General features: G+C 42.4%; 2 long non-coding RNA genes across 2 annotated transcripts in view; both read left to right on the top strand.

Moving 5' to 3' along the window:
* Nucleotides 1–22,812, top strand: part of LOC115299203 — a 100,887-nt gene that overhangs the window by 14,669 nt on the left and 63,406 nt on the right. The window lies entirely within an intron of this gene.
* Nucleotides 112–2,555, top strand: LOC115299205. Its single transcript, XR_003912045.1, has 3 exons — nucleotides 112–308; nucleotides 891–1,052; nucleotides 2,312–2,555. It is a non-coding gene; the product is annotated as an uncharacterized LOC115299205 (long non-coding RNA).

The following is a 22,812-nucleotide window of genomic DNA, read 5'->3' as shown; positions in this document are numbered from 1 at the left end:
CCAAATCTCCTCATATGCAAAGAAAGGGTCTCCTGCAAGAAAAGCAAGGTCACATGATACACAGCCTCTGGGCACTTAGATTTTTAAAAAAATGACATCGGATCCTTAACAGTGTGGAAGATGCCCCTCCCGGTTCCTGTGTTCTCCAAAGAAGCCTGCCGTGCGGCCTTGTGAGGATGGCTTATTGGACCTCAGGTTTGGTGTTCTCGGCAGCTCCAGGGACTCCACTTCCTCTCTGGTTCCCACTCTTGCCTCTGGAGATCCCATCCGGCTCTGGCCAACATATCAGGTCCTCCATGAAGCAGATGGTAAGATGAAGTTAGGAGTAGAAGGGATTTAGTGGACGGGCATGCCTGTAAAAGATAAAAGGGGGAAGAAACAGGACTGGGCAGGGAAAGTCTCAGACTGCTATAGAGATGTGACCAGCAGCCAACCCAGCCAGGAATTCCCATGTGAGACAGAGATGACCATTTCCCAGGCCCTGGTGCTGTGCTCATTGGCTGGGGGCTTCCTGGATGAGACTCAAAACTTAGGTGAAGCCTGGAGTTGCTCACCGTACCCCTTGCGGCTGCTGACAAGATACCTTCTGAAGGGAGATCTGATGGTCATCCCCGTGGGAGACCCTCTTGCTATTATTCTGCTCCACCTCTTCACCATCGGGCTTATCCAATGTCTTTATCACTACGTGTGGTGAAAACGTTGGAGAGTAAATCCAGAGACCTGGGTACTACTTCCTGTCATTGGCTAAAAAAATTTTGGGACTCAGGACAATTCATGCACCTCTGTCTTCTCAAATCTCTACAATCCCCCCAACTATGACACTGCAAAGTTTACAATTTGTTCTGGGATTGCCGGGCTCAGCATAACATGCCTATGATTATCTTCTGTAGGACGTGTGCCTTTCCTTGCATGGCCTGGGGGCTGAGAGTAACACGCATAATGGCTTCCAAACGCCCTTGGAGTTGACTTCCTACTGCTCCTTTTCAGTTTATGTGGATCCATGACACAGAAATTCTCCAACCCAGTCCCTGTGTTGACGCCTTCTAGTTTAGGTACAGAGCACCCTTTCTATCCTAGGCACTGGGCTGGATCTGAAGGTAAAGCTGAGTGTAGTCCCTGCCCTCCAGGATTCTAGTGGGAGAGCCCGTGACCATGCCATTGCAGGGGTGTGTGGGGGCTGTGGTCTGCCTGGGCGCTGCAGCAGGAACACTGTAGTGTAGGTTCCTGCACAGGCTTGGCGAGGGGCGTGGTGGTGAAGGGAGCTTTCCAGAGGCAATATCGATGTTGAGTCCTCATGGATGAATTGAGTTCTTCAGACAAGGGTGATGGTAGGAAGAGGTGTCGCTGAGAAGCTGAAGAAATGGCCATACAGTTAGCCCACAGGCACAAAGGTTCAATGGGGAGAGAAGAGAAACCTTACTGGCTTAGAGTTTCTAAAGCATGAAGTGAGAACAGGGGAGTCCGGAGGTGTGATTCAGAGTCCTGCTAACGAACATGTCCTGTGGGCAATGAGGAGCCACAAAGCGGTGAAGAGCCACAAAGGGGTCAAAAGCAGCAGCAGCCACAAAGGCCTGGCGTTCTCACACCTGCTCCTACCCGCTGGGCCGCAGGGAGAAAAGTTGCCAGTCACACCTGACTGCACTCCTGGGCCACAGAGCCTCAGAAGCCACGTGGGGGTGGCCTGTGAAAGCAGCCAGAGGCGGGGGTTTGTGCACCTTTGTAGTAAGTCTGCCTACCTCAGCAACATTCGGACGTGTGTTTTCCCCCCGGGGTGGCAGTTAGAGCTGTTACACACATCAAGGGCATGTAGGGCTCAGCATGGTATGATGGAAATTGCACTGGCTGGGGCTTGAGACAGCTCAGTTCTCATTCAGATGGTACCACTGACTACCTTGCATGGCCCTGACAAGTGGAAACCTTTTCCAGTTTACTGAGCTCTCTTCCTGCTTTAGAATAAGGTCCACTAATTTCATAAAGTGCCTTCCTACCTCACCCGGTGCCTTCTGTAGAGAGCCGTGTGGGTTCTGTGCTCCCATAGAAGCATCACCTGGGAACTTGCTAGAAATGCAAATCCAGAATTACTGAATCAGAAACTCTGGGGGTGGGACCCAGAAACCTTGTTTTAACGAATCCTCCGGGCGTTTCTTCTGACCACTTAAGTTTGAAAACCACAGATACAGGGTAAACTTTAATAAAAATTGGCTGCACCTAAGGGGAAAAGAAGCGTTTTCCTCTTAGTTCTACTTGCTGCAGCTTCTCAGGAGCACCAGGAGAGGGCGCCGACGGACCTGTCTTTCGTCTTGCCTTGCAGCAGAACCCAACAAGAGGGTAAACCCCAGAACAGTAAGTTCTGCTGCAGAAGCAAATGACAAATATATGGAAAAGGACTTCAAAAGGCTGTAGTATCAAAGTGGCAGTTAAAGAGAAGACAACGCTCAGAGTCGCAGCTGCAGAGGGTAGCGGCTGCATCAACATCCTAAATTCCGGAAACATCTTGGGCTGAATCATTTCTTTGCAGCATTTCTTCCAACCCCTTTCCTTTGATATACAGGAGCCTTCAGACTTTCCTTTGTTCTTTTTTTTTCTTCACAAGTCAGGTTTTAGCGCTGACAAACTCCCAGCATCATAAAGACGTTAGATCTGCTCGCTTCCTCAGTCATCTCGGTTCCGCATTGTTCTGCAGTTCTTTGCAGGGTTCCTGGCCAAGCGTGAGCAGGGATTGCCCCGCCTTTCCACCCCCCCCCCCCCGTCCCCCCCATCATCCAGACCCCCCAACTTTACTCCGCAGACCACCTTTTGATCTTTAGTGTTGAATTTGTGTCCCGCCTGCCTCTTTCCCTACATGCCAGCTTCACGGGGTGGGGATGGGGCAGCCCCCCAACCATTGTGGAGCCGTTCACAGCCTGGGCTCCCGCAGTACAGGCTCTGGCAGCCACAGAGTTGGTGGGGCCAGCACCTAACCCAGCTCAGTATTCTGAGGTGCAACAGGACCTTTCCACTCTACCTCTTCTCTCTCCCTGGCACTTGCCCCTCTGCCCTTTATAGTAGGTCACGGATCAGGAAATCTGAGGATGGGCACTTGATGACTTAGGGTTTTGAGTTTGTCTTAGTTATTTCCAAAAGAAATAGTTAAGAAAAGAACAACCATATCAGGGCCTTATTACAGTGTGTGTGCTTATATTAAGTGGTTTAGAAGCCTTTCTGCCACTGTGTTCTATAAATTTCATCCCAAAGCAAATTAAAAGATTGCATCTTCCAAAATAGCATAATTCAAAAATGAGATTTCATTAGTTATATTTTAAAGACTATTTCTTGGAGCAGGTTTCAGTTTACAATAAAGTTGAGAGGAAGGTGCAGAGATTTCCCACACTCTCTGCCTCCACAGGTGCATAGCTTCCCCCATTGTTAACAACACTCATAAGATGGTCCATTTTTTTTCAAGATTGGACCTACACCGACAATCATAATCACCCAATGTCCACGGGTTAATTAGACTTATACAATCAGGTCTGGGGCAACTGTGGGGCTCAGTCAGTTAAGCGTCCAACTTGAGCTCAGCTCATGACCTCAGGGTTTGTGAGTTTGAGCACCACATCAGGCTCGATGCTGTCAGCATTGTGGCTGCTTTGGATATTTTGTCTTCCTCTCTCTGCACCTTCCCTGAGCATGTGCACACACTTGCTCTCTCTCAAAAATAAGCAAACATTAAAAAAAAAAAAAGGATCTAGTTAGTTTTCTCTTGTTGGGCCAGAATCCCCCTTACCCCTGATGTTTCTTTCATCTTAGTAATTTTCTCCCCAGTGACACAACCGCCTTCCCACCCTCCCGCCCTTGAATACAAATCCCCACTTTCCTTGCTGTGTTGTAGTTGAGCTCTGGATGCTCCTGAGGCAAACTGCTGCACTGTCTGCTTGGTGCTCTGCCCATCACTCCTGGTAGGTGCAGCAGGGCTTTGTGACATCAACACTGCCAGCCTCATGTTTCTCCCTAATACTGACTCAACCAGAGAGACCTCTGTGCCTTCAGATCCCAGCTGTCCTAGGTTTGGCCCTATTACTCCAGCCTCATCCCGACCAGCCTTCTTTACATAACCTTTAGACAGGCTTGCTAAAGGACTATTTGACCCTGTCACCATGTGGCTTAAAACTCTTCAACTCTTCAAAGGCCCCTTATCTCCTTTGGAATAAAGTTCAAATGCCAAGTGCTAGTAGCCCCTTGCCAAACTGTGGTGGTGCCGTTTTGTGGAGTGGCTAAAGGCATAGACCTTAGAGTCGGTCTTCTTGCATTCAAATACTGCCTATGTCACATGCTAGCTGTGTGACCTCGCTCTCTGGGCTTTAGTTCTCCAACCTGTAAAACAGGACGAGGTATCGATGTACAGAGGGGCACTGGGTGGCGCAGTCATCTGAGTGTCCACCTTCAGCTCAGGTCATGATCACGTGGTTCATGAGTTCGAGCCCCATGTTGGACTCACTGCTGTCAGCATAGAGCCCATTTCAAATCCTCTGCCCCCCTCTCTCTGCCCCTCTGTGACTGGAGCTTACCCAAATATTTAAAAAAAAATAATAAAAAAAAAGATATCCATTCATAGAGGTGTTATGAGGATTAAATGAGTTCTAGCTAAAGCATTTACAGCAGAATTTGGCATATGATAACTAGTATGTAAGTTATTACTGTTATTTGTCTTTTAATTTTTTTAGTGTTTATATTTGAGAGAAAGAGCACAAGCAGAGAAGGGACAGAGAGAAAAGGAGACACAAAATCTGAAGCAGACTCCAATATCTGAGCTGTCAGCACAGAGCCTGATGTGGGTCTCAAACTCCTGAGCCGTGAGATCATGACCTGAGCCAAAGTCGGACATTTAACCGACTGAGTCACCCAGGTGCTTCAGATTATTACCGTTATTATTACTCAAGACTGAGTCTCCAGCGATTCAATTTTACCAGATACTCCATCCAGACTGAACTACCAGTCAGTCTTCCCCTGAATATGTCCTATCTTATGGTACATTCACACATGTATGGCTCCTCTGCATGAAACACTTTTCCTGTTTCTTCAATTAGTCCAACTTCTATTTGCCTTTCAAACCCAGCAGGTTTGAAACTTTAAACATGAAGTTAGGAGAAGCCTTCCTTTAGCTACTGTAGGATTTAGATGAATCTACCAAAGTTCGCCAGCAACATCTAGCATCACATGGACTATGCTGTCTTTTAATGTGTAATTTACTAGTGTTTCGCTTGCAACACTGGAAACCTTCAGAGGAAGGGATACTTCTCCCTTTTTGTCTCTTCAGTGCCTAGGCCAGTGTCCGTGCAGAGTTAAGTGCTCTGCAAATGAATTCCGTGGCTTGTGAAACTATGATTACTGAAACTGTGGTCCCTTTGGCCATTTCAGGACTCAAGCCTGACTCTGCTTTGGTGTAAGCCCAGAGTAGTTAAAGCCAGAGTGTCTGTGACAGTGACTCCGTTTCTGGGTGGTGGGCTCATTGGCGGGACTTTGACTCTCTGGGGGTTCTTCTCTTATAAGGGAGCACTAAAGTTTCTTCTCCCCCATCCATCCGATCCATGAGTCCAATACTGTCCACCAACTTGATGAGATGCTGTACTCTGGGGACAGAGAGCTGAAGAAAGACTTTCTGGCTGCACAATGTGTGATAGTGACGTACTAAGACATATATATATTTGGAGTCTAACCCCCCTTCCTGACACAGAACTCCTAAAAGCCTTGTAATTTCCTGAGCAAAAGGGGTGGTAGAAGGGTTTTGTGTTATAACTGGCCTTAGTTCCTGCTCGAGAGCTTCCTAAGACCCTTGGAATGCCTGGAGTGGAAAGAGTGTCCTTTGGTATGTTAATGAGATGACTGGTGGCTACAAGCACCTAGAGGTTCAGGCTGGGGGGCTGGTTGCCAGAGGAACCAACCTAGTGACTAAGGGTTAGAAATTCCAGCCCTCTCCCACGGGAAGTGGGGCTGGAGATTGAGTTCATTCATCCACTGTCATTTATTTAACCAACTTTGCCTATGTAATGGACCCTCCATAAAAACCCTGGTAGAAGAGATTCAGAGGGCTTCCAGGGTGGTAAATACATTGTGTTGTGGGCCTAGGGGCCCTGGAGATGGCATAGAAGCTCCACACACCTTCCCGTAAACCTTGTCCTATGCATCTCTTCTATTTCGCTGTTCCTAAGTTATATCCTTTAAAATATACCGGTAATGAAGTGTTTCCCTGGGTTCTGTGAGCTGTTCTAACAAATCATTGAACCCATGGAGAGGGTTGTGGATCTCCTGATTTATAGCCAGTTGGTCAGAAGTGTGGGAGGTTGGGACTTGGAGTTGGTGTCTGAAGTGGGGGACAGTCTTGTGGGACAGAGCCCCTATCCTCTGGGGTCAGTACTAACTGTGGTTGTTGGTGTCCATGTTTAATGGTAGGTTGGTGTCTGGAGAGTTGGCGAATATGTGTGGGAATGCCCCCCACTCCCTGATTTTGGTGAGTAGTGAATGGAAGGACAGTTTTCCTGGTAATGACCATGACTGACACATTCGAAAGAGATCATCAGAGCGTCCAAGAAGAAATACCCTGCCCGGCAGACATCTAGTTATGTAAAAGTATCTATTTCTTCTTTTGCTTAGTGATTTATTCAGAGTGGCAGTGAATCCAACCTAAAGACCACATTTTCTATACCCCTTGAAGCGAGCAGGGGCCTTATGAGTAGTTTCTGGCCAGCCAAAGTGTTGCTTGACAAAGTCTTGCTCGATGCTCTGGGAAGCCTTTGTAGCCGGGGAGCAGCAAAGCTCACTTCCTCCCTCGTGCCTTCTGGAATGTGCTTGTGATAGTTCTGGCTGTAACAGCTGTTGTGGGTCAAAAGGCCCTCAGCCTAGAGGTGGAGTGAAAAGCTGAAATGGGCCAGTCCCTCACTGCCTTAGAGCCGCTGTAGCAGCCCTGGTCTGCCAACCTCTGGCTTTTGCCAAGGATCTTTTTGATTTTCTGTCCCATTCAGTTAAACCGAATCCAACTGATCTGGTGTGTAATTTGTTCTTGCCCTAGCAGGAGCACATGGAAAACGTCTGGGCAAATTTGGCTCATGTCTCAAAATTAAGGCTCAGAGGGACTGTCCAGTCTGTTCTGGGAGTCTGTGTATTCCCAGCCGTGGAAGCCTTTGGCAGTCTCCTTCTCTTTGCTTATGAGCGCTTTCTGGCTCTTGCTCCTCTCCTGCGTGATTCCTGATGTCTGTCCTTCAGCTCTCTGTCCTTCATTTAGATTTGCCCTCTTGTCCGGGGACAGACCTACAGCCCAGCTTGTCTCACCACCAAGTCCTCAGACACCTATCCTGCCTCGCCGATCTGTGTCTGCAACCCTTAGATACTCTCTCAATGCTCAGAAACAGCATAAAGGATGGGAGAGAAACTTCCAGAAGTTGTTCTAACAGGAATTTCTTCTCTTTGAGCCCACAGGACCTGCATTTTTACATGAGCTTATTATATTTAAGGTTGCTGTTTCCCAACTCTCAGATGGGCACTTTCCATGTTGGGGGGGCCCACACCACAGGGGCAATCAGACATTTAGAGCCTTCTGTGGAAGGCTGGGGGTTACTATTTCATGGCTGCCTGCTGATTTATGAGGGAAGCCATTTTGCAGTCATCTTAAAGAGGCCATAAATTCAGGGAAAGCCACAGCCACCTGGCCTTGCACGCCGTCAGCGTGATCCCTGGCTGCTTGGCCTCACCCTTGGGACGGTTCCTTTCCCAATGCTAACCTTAATCACCAGCTTAATTAGAGTCTCTTAAAGATGATTACATCTTTCTCTGATGAGAAGAGATCCCATCAGACTGAGGGCTGAGCCCCCTGCTCCCGGCTGTTCCCCACAGGCTGACCCTGGCGTGCGAGGTTATGATCGCCTCGTTAGACCTCACAGGCGGGAATTTGAGGAGGGGTAGTGTGTCTTTCTCAATGTGCTCCCACATCCGGGATTGTATTTTAATCACCCTTCAATCCCAGGCAAATATGGGACAGCCCACTTGAGGGGTATCGGTTTGCTCTTTGGCAAAACTTCAGGGGCTCCCTTTTAAGCTGGCCGGTGTTTCTCAGTCTGGGTTCTTGGAAACAGGCCCACCAGCCGCAGCCGGGCTTCTCTACACCTGCACAAAGGTGGCACAGATTGCTATTGTTTCTATGACAACGGAGAGCTTCCCACCCGACCCCCCCCACCCCTACATTTCCTAAAGGCTGCCTGTATGATGGACAGCAGAATGTGGAAGAAATTTGCGAGGCAGAAACTAGACTGGTAGATTGCAGAAGCGTGCACAACAATTTTATTGTCTTTCTTGGTCCTGGCTCTTTGTCTCTGTGTTCCGTTTCAGCGTTTGCTATTCAAGTCACATAGAAATAGGAATAATAGCTACTAGGCTGAACGAAGAGAGACCCCAGCAATTTGTGTGCAATCTCACTTGAACTCCTGGATTTGGGAAGGCAGTTTTGCCTCCTTTCTTTCTTTATCTTTCTTACCTTCTTCTTCTTCTTCTTCTTCTTTTTTAAAAAATTCTGTTGTTCAGCCTCTTGTGCTTAATGAGGCCGTTCAAAACGGAAAGCTAACAAACAGCCAAACAAGAGTTCTGCCCTTTAAGCAATTGCTTTGTAAATCCTTTATCAGAATATAGTTGTGCTATGAGGGTAAGTTAAGAATCTCCGATTTGTAATCTACGTTACATCAAACAAACCAGACGCTCTGTGCAGCCGCTTTTTAACGGCAGTGGCATTTAACATCCCATTTCATTAAATGAGGTAACTGTAGGAAAAATTAATTTTCTGAGGGTAATAATTACCTAATTAGTTAAGTAGCTCTAGTCAGTGGTTCCCAGGCTGAGGGCTGAATATCTGTGGAAAGACAGATGCAATGTATGGCAAATCTATTTCAATGCAAAAGTATGGCAGATCTATTTCATTAGAAGATTGGTATTGTCTACAGTCTGAATAAATACATAGGCTCCCACAGATTGGTAATTTTATTTTTTGACAACTGTATGTGGCTGCTGCTTCAGATAGTAAAATGCAAATTCATTCTATAAAGTCACTGTGTCAGCAGAAGCTTTGGTCATTATTTTCTCTGTCAACTGAAACAAAACAAACACCTGCCCCCACGGGAGAGGGCTCTTGGCATTTTTAAATATGCAGTGAGGGTTCTCATAAGCAAAATGTTTTGGGAACTACTCTATATAGTTTTAAGAGCTTGGTAGGGATGTTCCAAGAACATTTTGGAGGCTGGGGTATCAGACATCTCTAGAGATACTTAAGAGATTACATAAGGAATCTGGGAAGTAATGACCGAGATTATTTCATAGAGAGATCTAGGTATGAAAGGTTAAGTCTTGAGTTTGAGATCACACAGCCAAAGGGGTAGAATGAGGATGTGTCTTGCATCTGCTTCCCCCACCCACCTTGTTTTATCTAGAAATAATCAGCATACACCATTATATAGGTTTAGGGGTACAGAATGATAGTTTGACTTATGTATATTATGAAATGATTTCCACATCAAGTTCAGCTAGCATCCATCTTCTTTTTTTTCCCTTTAAAATTTTTAATGTTTATTTATTTTTGAAGGAGAGAGAGACAGAGTGTGAGTGGGGGAGGGGCAGAGAGAGAGGGAGACACAGAATCCGAAGCAGCCTCCAGCACAGAGCCTGACACGGGGCTCGACCTCACAAGCCATGAGATCATGACCTGAGCTGAAGTCGGATGCCCAACCAAATGAGCCACCCAGGCGCCCTGCATCCATCTTCTTATATAGTTACAATAAAAAGGAAAGAAAGAAAACAAGAAAAAAGGAAAACAATTATCCTTGTAATGAAAATTTTAGGATTTCCTCTCTTCACGACCTTCTTGTCACCTGTTGTCATCGCTCCCAGGTCCGTCCTTATCTTCTAACTGGAAGCTTGCACATGGGTTAGTACATGTAAGCGGGAAGTTTCCACCACCTTCCTCCAATGCCCTTCCCAACCCTCCACTTCTGGTAACCACAGATCTGATCTTTCTCTCTCTCTTGTTTTATAAGTTTATTTATTTTGAGAGAGACAGAGACAGTGCAAGCTGGGGAGGGGCAGAGAGAGAGAGGGAGACAGAGAATCCCCAGCAGGCTCTGCACTGCTAGTGCAGAATCCGATGCAGAGATTGATCTCACGAACTGTGAGATCATGACCTGAGCTGAAACCAAGAGTCGAATGCTTAACTGACTGAGCCACTCAGCTGTCCCTGATCTCTTTTTCTATTATTATTATTTTTAAAGAGTTCACATATCAATGAGATCATATAGTATTGTCTTTCTCTTCTGACTTATTTCACTAATTTCTGTCTTGTTGTTGCAAATGATAGGATTTCCTTGCTTTTTATTGGCTGATGGATATTCATCCATCAATGGACACGTAGATTGTTTCCATGTCTTGGATGTTGTAAATAATGCTTCTATGCATATGAGGTACAGATATCTTTACAAATGAGTGTTTTTGTTTCCTGTGGATATATTCCCAGGAGTGAAATTACTAGATCCCATCAACAGTGTACAAGGGGTGTCTTTTTCCACATCCATGCCAGCATCTGTTATCTTTTGTCTTCTTGATGATGGCCATTCTAACAGGTGTCAGGTGATGTTTCATTGTGGTTCTAATTTGCATTTTCCTAATGGCAAGTGACATTAAGCATCTTTTCATACACCTGTTGGCCTTTTGTACCTCTTCTTCAGAGAAATATCGATTTAGGTCCTTTGCTTATTTTTCAAATTGGGTTCTTTGGTTTTTTGCTATTGAGTTATATGAGTTCTTTATATTTTTTGGTTATTAACCCCTTATGAAACAGATGATTAACAAACATTTTCTCCCATTTCATAGATTGCCTTTACATTTTGCTGATGGTTTATTTTCCTGTGCAGAAGCTTTATAGTTTAATGTAGTCCCACTTTTTAAATTTTTTATTGTGTATTTGTGTTTTAGGTATTGTAAAAAAGTCACTTGAAAGCCTAAGGAGCTTTATTCCTATATTTGAAGGTTTCAAGTTTTATATTTAAGTCTTTAATCCATTTTTTTAAATTAAGTAGGCTTCACACCCAGTGCAGAGTCCATGACAGGGCTTGAACTCACGACCCTGAGATCAGGACCTGTGCTGAGGTCAAGAGTTGGATGTTTAACCAACAGAGCTACCCAGGAACCCCAAATCTTTAATCCATTTTGAGTTAATTTTTGTGAATGAGGTAAGGTATGGGTCTAGTTTAATTAATTTAAAAAATTTTACTGATTTGGGGGAGAGTGCAAGTGGGGGAGGAGTGGAGAGAGGGAGACTGAGAATCCAAAGCAGACTCTACACTAATATGTTGATAGGAGAGAGCCCAATGTGGGGCTTAAACTCATGAACCCTGAGATCTTAACCTGAGCCAAAGTTGGACACTCAACCAGCTGAGCCACCCAGGTGCTCCCAGTTGCATTTTTTAAAAATGAGTGAATATTCAGTTGTCTCCATATCATTTATTGAAAAGACTACCTTTTCTCCAGTGAATATTCTTGACTCCCTTATCAAACGCTAGTTGATTGTACATGAATGTGTTTATTTCTGGGCTCCTGATTTTGTTCCATTGGTCTCTCTGTCTGTTTTTATGTCACTACCATACTATTTTGATGACTAACTTGATAGTATACCTTGAAATCTCTTGCTTTGTTCTTCTGTCTCAGGATTTCTTTGGTTATTCAGGATCTTTTATCATCCCATACGAATCTTAGAAGTGTTTTTCTACTTCCATAAAAAATTTCATTGGAATCCTTTTAGGGATTGCATTGAATCTGTAGATGACTTTTGGTAAGTAGTGTTGACATTTTAATGATCTTAATTCCTCCAATTCATAAATCATGGGATACCTTCCCATTTGTGTGTTCTTTGATTCCTTTCCTTAATGTCTTGTAGTTTTCAGAATAGAAATCTTTCATCTCTTTAGTTAAATTTATTACGAAGTGTTTTATTATTTTTGGTGTGACTGTAAGTGGGAGTGATTTCTTTATTTCCTTTTCAGAAAATGTGTTGATTTTTGCATGTTAATTTTATATCTTCCAACTTTACCGCATTCATTGATTAGATCTAACAGTGTTTTGGTTGTCTTTAGAATTTCTACACATAAAATAATATCACCTGTAAACGGGGACAATTTAACTTCTTCCATTCCAAATCTGATACTTCTATTTCTTTCTCTTGCCTCATTGGCAAGACTAGGACTTCGGGTACTATGTTGAATAGAAGTGATGGGAATGGGCCCCTTGTCTTATTCCTGATCTTAGAGGAAATGCTTTTACCTTTTTTTTACCGTTGTGTATAATGTTAGTTGTGAGCTTGTCATATATGGCAAGATTATTATTATAATAATATAATTTAATTATATTATTATGTTGAGATATGTTCCTTCAATGCCTAATTTGTTAAGAGGTTTTTGTTTGCTTGTTTGTTTTAATCATGAATTGATGTTGAATTTGGTCAAATGCTTTTCTTCGGTGAGATGATCATACGATTCTTTCAGTCTACTAATGTGGTGTATCACACTGATTTGTGTATGTTGAGCCATCATTGCATCTCAGGCATAAATCTCACTTGATCGTGTGCATGAATCTTTTAACATGCTGCTAAATTTGGTTTGCTAGATTTTATTGAGAATTTTTGAATCTTTCTTCATTTGGGATATTGGCCTATAGTTTTCTTTTCTAGTATGTGTTCTTTTCTGGTTTTGGTATTGAATAAATGCTGGCCCTATAAAATGAATTAGAGAGTGCTTTGATTCTTTGGAAGAGTTTGAGGATTGAGGTTAATTTTTTAAATGTTTAGTAAAATTCACCAGTAAAGCTATTTAGTCCTGGGATTTTCTTCACTGAGAATTTTTTTTTATTACTGATTCACTCTCCTTACTGATAATTGATCTATTCAGATTTTCTTTTTTCTTTTTTTCTTTGTTTTAAAATTTTATTTATTTTTGAGGGAGAGAGAGAGACAGTGTGAGCAGAAGAGAGTCAGAGAGAGAAGGAGACACAGAATCTGAAGACAGGCTCCAGGCTCCAAGCTAGCTGTCAGCACAGGGCCCGACGTAGGGCTCAAACCCACAAACTGCAAGATCATGACCTGAGCCGAAGCTGGATGCTCAACCGACTGAACCACTCAGGCACCCCAATCTATCCAGATTTTCTATTTTTTTTCCTGATTCAGTCTTGGTAAGTTTTATGTTTCTAAGGATTTTTCCATTTGTTCTAGGTTGACCAGTTTTTTGGCATATAGGTGTTCATAGTAGCCTCTTAACCTTTGAATTTCTGCTATCTGTTGTAATGTTTCCTTTTTCATTTATAATTTTGTTGATTTCAGTACTTTTTCTTTTTCCCTTGATTATACAGTTGAAGGTTTGTCAATTTTGTTTATCTTTCCAAAGAACCAACTCTTAGGGTGCCTGGATGGCTCAGTCACTTAAAGTGGCTAAGTGTAGAACTTGGTCACAGGTCATGATCTCATGGTTTGTGAGTCTGAACCCTGCACGGGGCTTATACTGACAGTGCCAAGCTAGCTAGGGATTCTCAGTCTCTCCCTCTCTCTGCTCCTCCCCCATGCTTGCTTGCATGCATGCTCTCTCTCTCAAAATAAATAATTTTTTTTAAAAAAGAACTAACTCTTAATTTGGTTAATCATTTTTATTTTTCTGTTCTCTATTTCCTTTGTTTCTGCTCTAATCTTTTTTGTTTTCTTTCTTCTGCTAACTTTAGGCTTAGCTTCTTCTTTTACTGGGTTTTTAAAGTGTAGATTTAGATTGTTTATTTAAAAATTTTCTTTCCTCTGAATGTAGGTGTTTATTGGTGGAACTTTCCTCTTAGAAGTGCTATTGCTGCATCCCACAAATTCTTACTTGTTGTGTTTCTATTTCCATTTGTCTCAAGACAAATTAAAAAAATTTTTTTTAATGTTTATTTACCTTTGAGAGAGATAGACGCACAGGATGGGCAGGGGACGGGCAGAAAGAGAGGGAGACACAGAATCTGAAACAGGCTCCAGGCTCTGAGCTGTCAGCACAGAGCCTGATGTCAGGCTTGAACTCATGAATGGTGAGATCATGACCTAAGATGAAATTGGACACCCAACCAACTGAGCCACCTAGGTTCCCCTCAAGAAACTCTTTTTTTTTTTTTTTACATTTATGTATTTTTGAGAGACAGAGACATGCAGAACACAAGTGGGAGAGGGGTAAAGAGAGAATGAGACACAGAATCTGAAGCAGGCTCCAGGCTCTGAGTGGCCAGCACAGAGCCTGTTGCAGGGCTTGAACCCATGAACCGTGAGATTATGACTGAGCTGAAGTCAGACACTTAACCAACCGAGCCACCCAGGAGCCCCAAGAAACTTTTTAATTTCCCCTTTAATTTAGTCTTTATCCATTGTTTTTTCAGGAGAGTGTTGTTTAATTTCTATGTGTTCAGGAATTTTCGTTTTCTTCTTGTTATAACTTTACGGTTACATGCCATTGTGGTTAGAGAAGATACTTGGTATGATTTCAATTATCTCGAATTTGCTAAGACTTGTTTTGTGGCCTAACATGTGATCTATCTTAGAAAGTGTTCCATGGGTACTTGGGAAGAATGTATATTCTATTGTTGGATAGAATGTTCTCTATATGTCTGTTAGGTCCATGTGGTCTATAGTGTTGTTCAAATCCACTTTTTCCTATTGATTCTCTATCTGGATGATCTATCCATTGTTTAGAGTGAGGTATTAAAGTCCTCAACTATTATTGTATTACATTTATTTCTTAATTTTTGCTTTATGTATTTAGGTGCTCTGATGTTGGGTACGTAAATATTTATAATTATTATATCTTCTTGATGTATTGACTGCCTTATCATTATATAGTGATTGGCATGGGCTCTAGGGCTGGCAGAACTCCTTGTTTGTAGATTCTAATGAGCAAGATCTACACTTCACTGAGTTCCTCATCAGAGTGTGCCCCTGGCTTGGTTCTGCTGATGAGTGTAACTTCTGGTCGGGATTATGACTTGGGCATTGCAGGTATGAACTTGGTCTGCCAAGATCTATGTGCTGGTTGTTGCAAGGTCTTCCTCACTTCTCTGTCACACTCAGATTCCCAGTGGTTGAGCCCCACATATTCCCCTGTAACCCCCATGGTGCAAGATCAGAGTAGGGGCTCCTGCAAAGGGACCCACAACACTGAAAATCTGCTCAGAAGGAGTCTTCATAGCATTCAGAGCCCTCCATGGCCTGCTTTGTGTCCTTACCTCTCTTGGTTCAAATTCTTGGGCTCTTCCCTGAAGTCAAACCAATCTACTTCTAGTGGCATGTCTTTGGGTTCTTTCTCACTTAGTTTCCTGTCACCTAAATAGGGACACATTAATAGCAGAGCAGAAAGACTGACTTAAGAGATACAGCGTGTCCAAATGATGGTTCTGCCATGAATGAACTGTGTAACTTCTCTATGCCTTCTCTTTCTTTGAAAAAAGAAAAAAAAATAGAAGGCCAACTTGTTGTAAGTCTTGAAGTATAAATGAGTGAGTAGAGGTATTGACCTGAGCTGACTGGTACTCACATAATCAGTACTCAGTAAATGAGTGACTTGTAATTACTAAGAATGCCCTTCCTCATCTGTGACCATTCACTCCCTGCCAGTTCATCAAGATTTTGCCTAAGCATCTTTAAAATTGCAAAGAACTTCCCAGCTCCTTCTAGCCCACAGAGATCTTTTACTGTTCTGAACTATCCCGTGTACTTATTTTACAGTTAACCTGGTAGTGTTTTATGAAATTTTTGTGTGCACAGAGGTTTTTATTCTATCTTTTGTTAGATACAACTTTCTGGTGGAATTTCCTCTGTTGCCTGTAAGATTTTGAGACCCCTGTGACTGTGGTTCAAACATACTTTAAATTCTAGTTTCCTGCAACGTAATAGTTTCTTGGTAGGTGTATCAATAAGAGCTTTTACTTAATAAATGAATTTCTAGTATTGATGGTTGCAGTCCTAGACAGAGTGAAATGGTCTTGTTGGGGGACAGGTAGATAGTCATTGGTGCAGGTTTTGAGGTATTAGAAGACATAACTACTACTCAGAATCTAAGCTCATGATTATGAAAGAATTGATGGAGCCGTGAACGCTGAGCCTGCTGGCATCCCAGCTCCCCACCAGGGCCGTTTGAACACTTCACATTAGTAATAAGTTCCTTGCAGGGTAGTGTGGGCTTCCTATGAACAGCTAATTAGGGGGAGCAGGTTCATTACTGCAAAGTGGTTGAGTTTAGAACAAGCTAAATAAGAAGATTAAAATCATTTCAGAGGAAACGTTTCATGGGATATTAATACATTGGCTGTAAATAATGAAAGATAATGAGAGCATTAAATCCTAGCAACAATATATTAACTGCAAGGGAGCTAATTTGTAAATGAGGGCTTTGCTTCTCTCGGAGACGTGTTTTCATTTGCTGACAGGAATGCTGAGACTGGCCACCAAGGAGACACCTTTGGTAAGATTTGAGGGTAGTTCTAAGAGCTTAGTTGTCTTGGGCTCATTGCAGTGTTTGGGCTTGGATCCTCTAGCAGTGAGAAATAAATACTCTGGAGGGGAACAAAGAGAAGGGCTTTAGTTTTAGTTTTTTGTTTTTTTAAAAGAATTACTAACATTCCTTTAATGGAGATTAGAAACTCCTGGATTCTTTCTCATAGTATATTTTTATGTCAGACCCAGGAGTAGATGCCAAGTGCAGGGCACTTATGGACATCCATACGTGGGCAGGGATGGGACAGAGGAACACTGGTGGTGGCAGTTTTCCAGAGTCTAGTTTACCCCTTTCCCTTTTTGTAATAAGGGGTACCAAGAGTGGGGCAGATGCTTAGGGGAATGGAGTTAGGGTGGAGACAGGTAAGCCACTAGACCTTCTTCTCTTGCTCCTAATTTGTTCCAGAAATCACCCCGCTATGAAAGCAAGAAAGGAATAGGTATCCAGAAGGGCTAATGGAGAGACAGAAAAATATCACTCTTTGTTTGTGTGGCTGGGCTTTGACCATCCTTTATAATGAGAGTGTAAAGACTGTTCTCTAGAGCCTATCAAAAGAACAAGCTGCGTTTTGTAAATCTGGTGTCAGTGGGTAAGGGGAGGTTTGAGCTGTCTCTGACATTTACCTCCCTTCCTTGTTATTCACCTCAAATTTGAGTTAAATTAATAATTACTTAACCTAGGCCAGCTCTTTGCGCTTCTTGCTAAACATCCCTCAACATCTTCTTTAATTTTATGGAGGCAGACATAGAGACACGAAGGTAGATTAGTGATTTACTGTGGCTACAAATTAGTAGCCGAACCAAGAATAGAATACAAAACTAGGGATGAGCAGTTATTTGCTTTAACGATCACATGTTCTTTGTTATCAGCGAAGGGCTTATTACGTTGCTAGGGTACATTCTGGTCACTGTTGAAGGGCATTGTTCTATGAACAATGAAGACACTTGGCTTGATTCATTGCCTTGGAGTCTTTATTATTTCTTCCTCCAATTCGCACAATTTTATAATTCATCATGAGTGTTTTAGTCAATATTAAAAATGAGAAAGACCCTCTACACTACAGGTTTCTTGCATGACCCTCTTTGTTGATTACAAATCCAGTTTCACCAAATCTTGGCAAAGATAAAGCAATTATCTCAAGTTCAGAGAAGACCTCGTACTTCTCTTATTATTTTCTATATTGTCCAGTAAATTCAGTATATTATTGGAGTGTCAAATTATATCTTTTGAATTATACACACCCCAATAAATAGGCATAAACTTAGAAATTTGGTAGAGTCTTCTTTTAAAGAATCATCTGCCTGCCTGCAACTTTTCTTTGTATCTTAAACAATCAGACATCAAAAGTGGGAAAGGAACACTTTCCAAGGCAACACGTTCTTGCACAGAAATTTGAATGCTGATCCGTTCTGTAAACAGATTTTATTGGCATCTAATGCAGTTTGGTTTATGATCCTTAAAAAAATAGTATTAACTGTCCTGTATTTTTTATCTGCCCTTTTGTTAGGTAATGAACAGGGAGTAGTTGCTTTTTATCCTTCCCTGTGAGGAGTCAAGACAGAATGTTTCAAGCCCCTAAAAGCATCAGTGCCATTTAGAATCCAGAATGTGAAAGGTTCAACGTAATTAACACGGAGTATCAGTTTGCTTCACAGCTTTTTAAAATTGACATATCATAGACAGTTGTGCTGCTCCTCAGTTTGGTAACATTAATAAACAAGTGCTTGTAATTTAAGAGTAATTATGAATCCATCCATGTGTGATTTTCTAATGAAGTGAAATAAAGAAATCAGCAGTTGGGAGGCATTCTTTAGTTTTTAATTAGGAAACTAGCAGCAAGTTTAAGGTCTCAATTTTCACCCATTCTTCCCATTGTATTGCTCTTATGTAATGGTATGATGAAGTCATTGCATTAAGAGAATGCTGAGTTTGAGAGCATAGTTCTTTAAATTTTTTTTAATGTTTTATTTATTTTTGATACAGAGAGAGACAGAGCATGAGAGGAGGAGGGGCAGAGAGAGAAGGAGACAGAACCGGAAGCAGGCTCCAGGCTCTGAGCTAGCTGTCAGCACAGAGCCCGACGCGGGGCTCGAACCCACGAACGTGAGATCTGACCTGAGCTGAAGCCGGAGACTTAACTGACTTGAGCCACCCAGGCGCCCCTTGACAGCATAGTTCTTGGAGCTCTGAAATCTTTTTTTTTTTTCCTGCCACTTTCAGAAGCCATAGTATTAATCATGTAATATATTTGCACTTGGCAGAAATAAAATGCTTTGAGATCTTTGGACAGAAAGTGCTATAGAAAATCATAGCACTCTTATTCTTCCAAAGATTTTGTGAGGAAGACATACAGTATTATTGGAATTGTTTTGCATCTAGAGACATTTGACAATGTAACTGACTTACCCAAAGTTACATTGTAAGGTGAGAAAAGAACACAGGTGCTGATTCTTGACACCTTCAAAAGACCTATTGATCAAAGCTGAGTTTATTACTCCCTGAAATAGGGAGAATCCCCCCTTGATAATGTCTAGGATCTCAGAAGAGAAAAATTAGAGGCAGAAATTTATAGGATTTAGAAATATGTTCGAAATTTGGGCAAATTTCAGGGTAGGGATCTGAATAGGATAGATAAAGTTCAAGTTATGCTTTAGGATAAAGGCTTTATACCCTTCTCTTCCTTAACAAGAATTTTCTGGAACAAATAGTAGAAGCATATTGATTTAAGAACCTTCTTTGTGTTGCCCCTCCCCACCTTCTAGAGGGTGACAGGCAGTGTTTGGGAAGGGCATATTAGACAGAGGTAAGTAACCTTGATCTTGTGCCGGGTACTTGCTGATGGTTTCTTGCATTATTCAATTCTCACAACCAGAAGAATGATAGCTAACGCACAGATTTTTCTATGAACCATAGCATGACCTAGCATAATAGTCCCCACAGAATAAACAAGCAAATTCCCTACAAAGCAGTGTGAGCCATAAACGTAGGGCTTATTTAATGAATGAATTTATTTGTTTTTAAAAGTTTTTTTGTTTATTAGGAGAGAGAGGGAGAGCACATGCATGCATAAGTGGCTAAGGGCACACAGAGATGGAGAGTGACAAATCCCAAGAGGTTCCACTCTGTCAGTGTAGGCCCCACATCAGGCTTCACACTGTGCTCCATGTGGGCCTCAAACTCAGGAATCCTGAGATCATGACCTGAGCTGAAATCAAGAGTCGAGGCTTAACCCACTGAGCCATCCAGGTGTCTCTGAAAGTAGGGTTTATTTGATCCTTATAATAAAGCTAGAAGTCACACAATTTTTATGTCCATTCTATGGATACGTAAACTGGGAGTTTTCTTTCTGAACTCTAGTTATCCCTTGGACTCAAGTTCCTGCTCTTCCAGATACTGTTTCAAACCTTACCCTGGTGACTTTTTATATTTTGCTCAGATTGTGAAATTTTCTTTCCACCAGAATGGCTTCCTTGGTATATAGTCTCTTCTAATAATCTTTCTTTTTCTTTTTCTTTTTCTTAATTTATTTTTTTTTTGTAATTTACATCCAAGTTAGTTAGCAGATAGTGCAACAATGATTTCAGGAGTAGATTCCTTAATGCCTCTTCCCCATATAGCCCATCCCCCCTCCCACAACCCCTCCAGTAACCTGTTTGTTCTCCATATTTAAGAGTCTCTTATGTTTTGTCCCCTTCCCTGTTTTTATGTTTTTTTTTGCTTCCTTATGTTTATCTGTTTTGTATCTTTAAGTCCTCCTATGAGTGAAGTTGTATGATATTTGTCTTTCTCTAATTTCACTTAGCATAATACCCTCTAGTTCCATCCACATAGTTGCAAATGGCAAGATTTCATTCTTTTTGATTGCCAAGTAATACTCCATTGTATACATATATACCACATCTTCTTTATCCATTCATCCATCTATGGACATTTGGGCTCTTTTCATACTTTGGCTATTGTTGATAGCAATGCTGTAAGCATCGGGGTGCATGTGTCCCTTCGAAACAGTATATATATATCCCTTGGATAAATACTTAGTAGTGTAATTGCTGGGTCATAGGATATTTCTATTTTTAATTTTTTGAGGAACCTCTATACTGTTTTCCAGAGTGACTGCACCAGTTTGCATTCCCACCGGCAGTGAAAAAGGGATCCTTTCTCTCTGCATCCTCACCAACAGATGAGTGGCTGTTAATGTTAGCCACTCTGACAGGTGTGAGGTGGTATCTCACTGTGGTTTTGATTTGTATTTCCCTGATGATAAGTGATGTTGAGCATCATTTCATGTGTCAGTTAACCTTTCTTGAGCTCACCCTGCTTTGTAGACTTTCATGAACTACTTATAGAGTTTTCCAAATGCTCACCACTTCTCTTGCTTTGAAATAGTTTGCTTACTTAACTAAGTGAGCCAAATCAGCTTCTTGTCTTTCTTTCCTCCACATACTTTCCTTACCTCTGCTATTCTTCGTCAGGACTTTGCCTAAGGTCACTCTAGCCACACAGCCAAGCACAACATGCTGGCATCTGTTCAACAACAGTATTAATATTATCCTGCAGCCCTCATCTCAACGCTGTCCTCCATCTAGAAGGCAGCCTTATAGGGTTAAGTGTGATGATTAATTTTATGTGTCAACTTGCCTGGGTCATAGGGTGCACAGATACTTGGTAAAACATTATTTTGGGTGTGTCTGTGAAGATGCTTCTGGATGAGATATATTTGAATTGGTAGAGAGAGCAGATTGCCCTCCGTATTGTGAGTGAGCCTCATCCAATCAGTTGAGGACCTGAACAAAACAAAAAGACTGAATAAGCAAATTCTTTTTTTCCTGACTGTCTTTGAACAGGGGTGTCTGTTTTTTCCTGCCTTTGCTCTCAAATGGAAACATCAGCTCTTCCTGGGTCTCCCCGAATGCCTTCAGACTAAACCTACACCATTGGCTCTCCTGGGGCTCTAGCTTCCCAACTGCAGGTCTTTGAATTTAGAGGCAGGTGGGAGGTAGTTATAAGGATTTGACTTAGGGACACCTGAGTGGCTCAGTTGGTTAAGCATCCGACTTCGGCTCAGGGCATATTCTCAGGATTTGTGAGTTCAAGCCCCATGTTGTCCTCTGTGCTGACAGCTCAGAGCCTAGAGTCTGCTTCAAATTCTGTGTCTCCCTCTCTCTACCCCTCCCCTGCTTGCACTCTGTTTCTGTCTTAAGAAAATAAACATTTAAAAAATTTTTTAATGTTTTATTTATTTTTAATACAGAGAGAGAGCATGAGAGGGCGAGGGGCAGAGAGAGAAGGAGACACAGAACTGGAAGCAGGCTCCAGGCTCTGAGCTAGCTGTCAGCACAGAGCCCGACGCCGGGCTCGAACCCACGAACGTGAGATCTGACCTGAGCCGAAGTCTGAGGCTTAACCGACTGAGCCACCCAGGCGCCCCAATAAACATTTAAAAAAAAAGGAATTGGCTCACATACACAGTTCTGCAGGCTGAAAAATGCAAGGCCTTCAGGCTCTGTCTCTATGGATATGCATAATTCTTAGAAGCAAGGATGAGCTCCTTGCCACAGGCTTCAAAGCCTTGATTTGACTCCTATTAGTTTCCCCAGCATTATCCCACACATTGTTCCCGCTAGGCACCACCTCCCAACCACAGTACTTTTTGCCTGAAGAAGACAAGTTCTCATTCTTCTCAGGGCCTTAGCATGTGCCGCTGCTTCTCCACTGGAGTTCTCCTACATCCCCTTCACTGGGTTGGCCGCTTCTCATCTTTTAAGTCTAACCTCCAGTGTCATTCCTAGGACAGGTCTCCTCTGGCTAGTCTCTCCAAATTGGCTGTGGCTTATTCCTCCTGTCACATTCTCACCTTGCCTTGTTTCTATATTTTATGGCAACTCTCGCAATCCATAATTATCTTAATTAATGTGAGATCCATGAGGGAAGATATCATGTTTGTCTTGTTTTCAGTTCTGCAGCACTTATCCAAGGCCCAACAAATAGAATGTACTGCAGAGGCATGTGCTGAATGAATTATATTTATTGTGTACCTACATGCTCCTTTTAATTAATACACTTTATCATATGCCCTCTGAGAACACAGCCCAATGTTAGGTACATGGAAAGACATAAATAAAGTGCTGTTATTGGGTCCTTCATTACAGGAACTTGGACAAGTCTTTTTACCTTTCTGGAGCTCATCTACTTTGTAAATTGAGAAGATTAGATGCAAAAAAGAGTACAACCTTTTATTTCTTCCACACACTTATGGTCA

The sequence above is a fragment of the Suricata suricatta genome, chromosome 8 (assembly GCF_006229205.1).
Source record: "Suricata suricatta isolate VVHF042 chromosome 8, meerkat_22Aug2017_6uvM2_HiC, whole genome shotgun sequence".
NCBI lineage: Eukaryota > Metazoa > Chordata > Mammalia > Carnivora > Herpestidae > Suricata > Suricata suricatta.
This window is presented reverse-complemented; position numbering and strand designations above follow the sequence as displayed.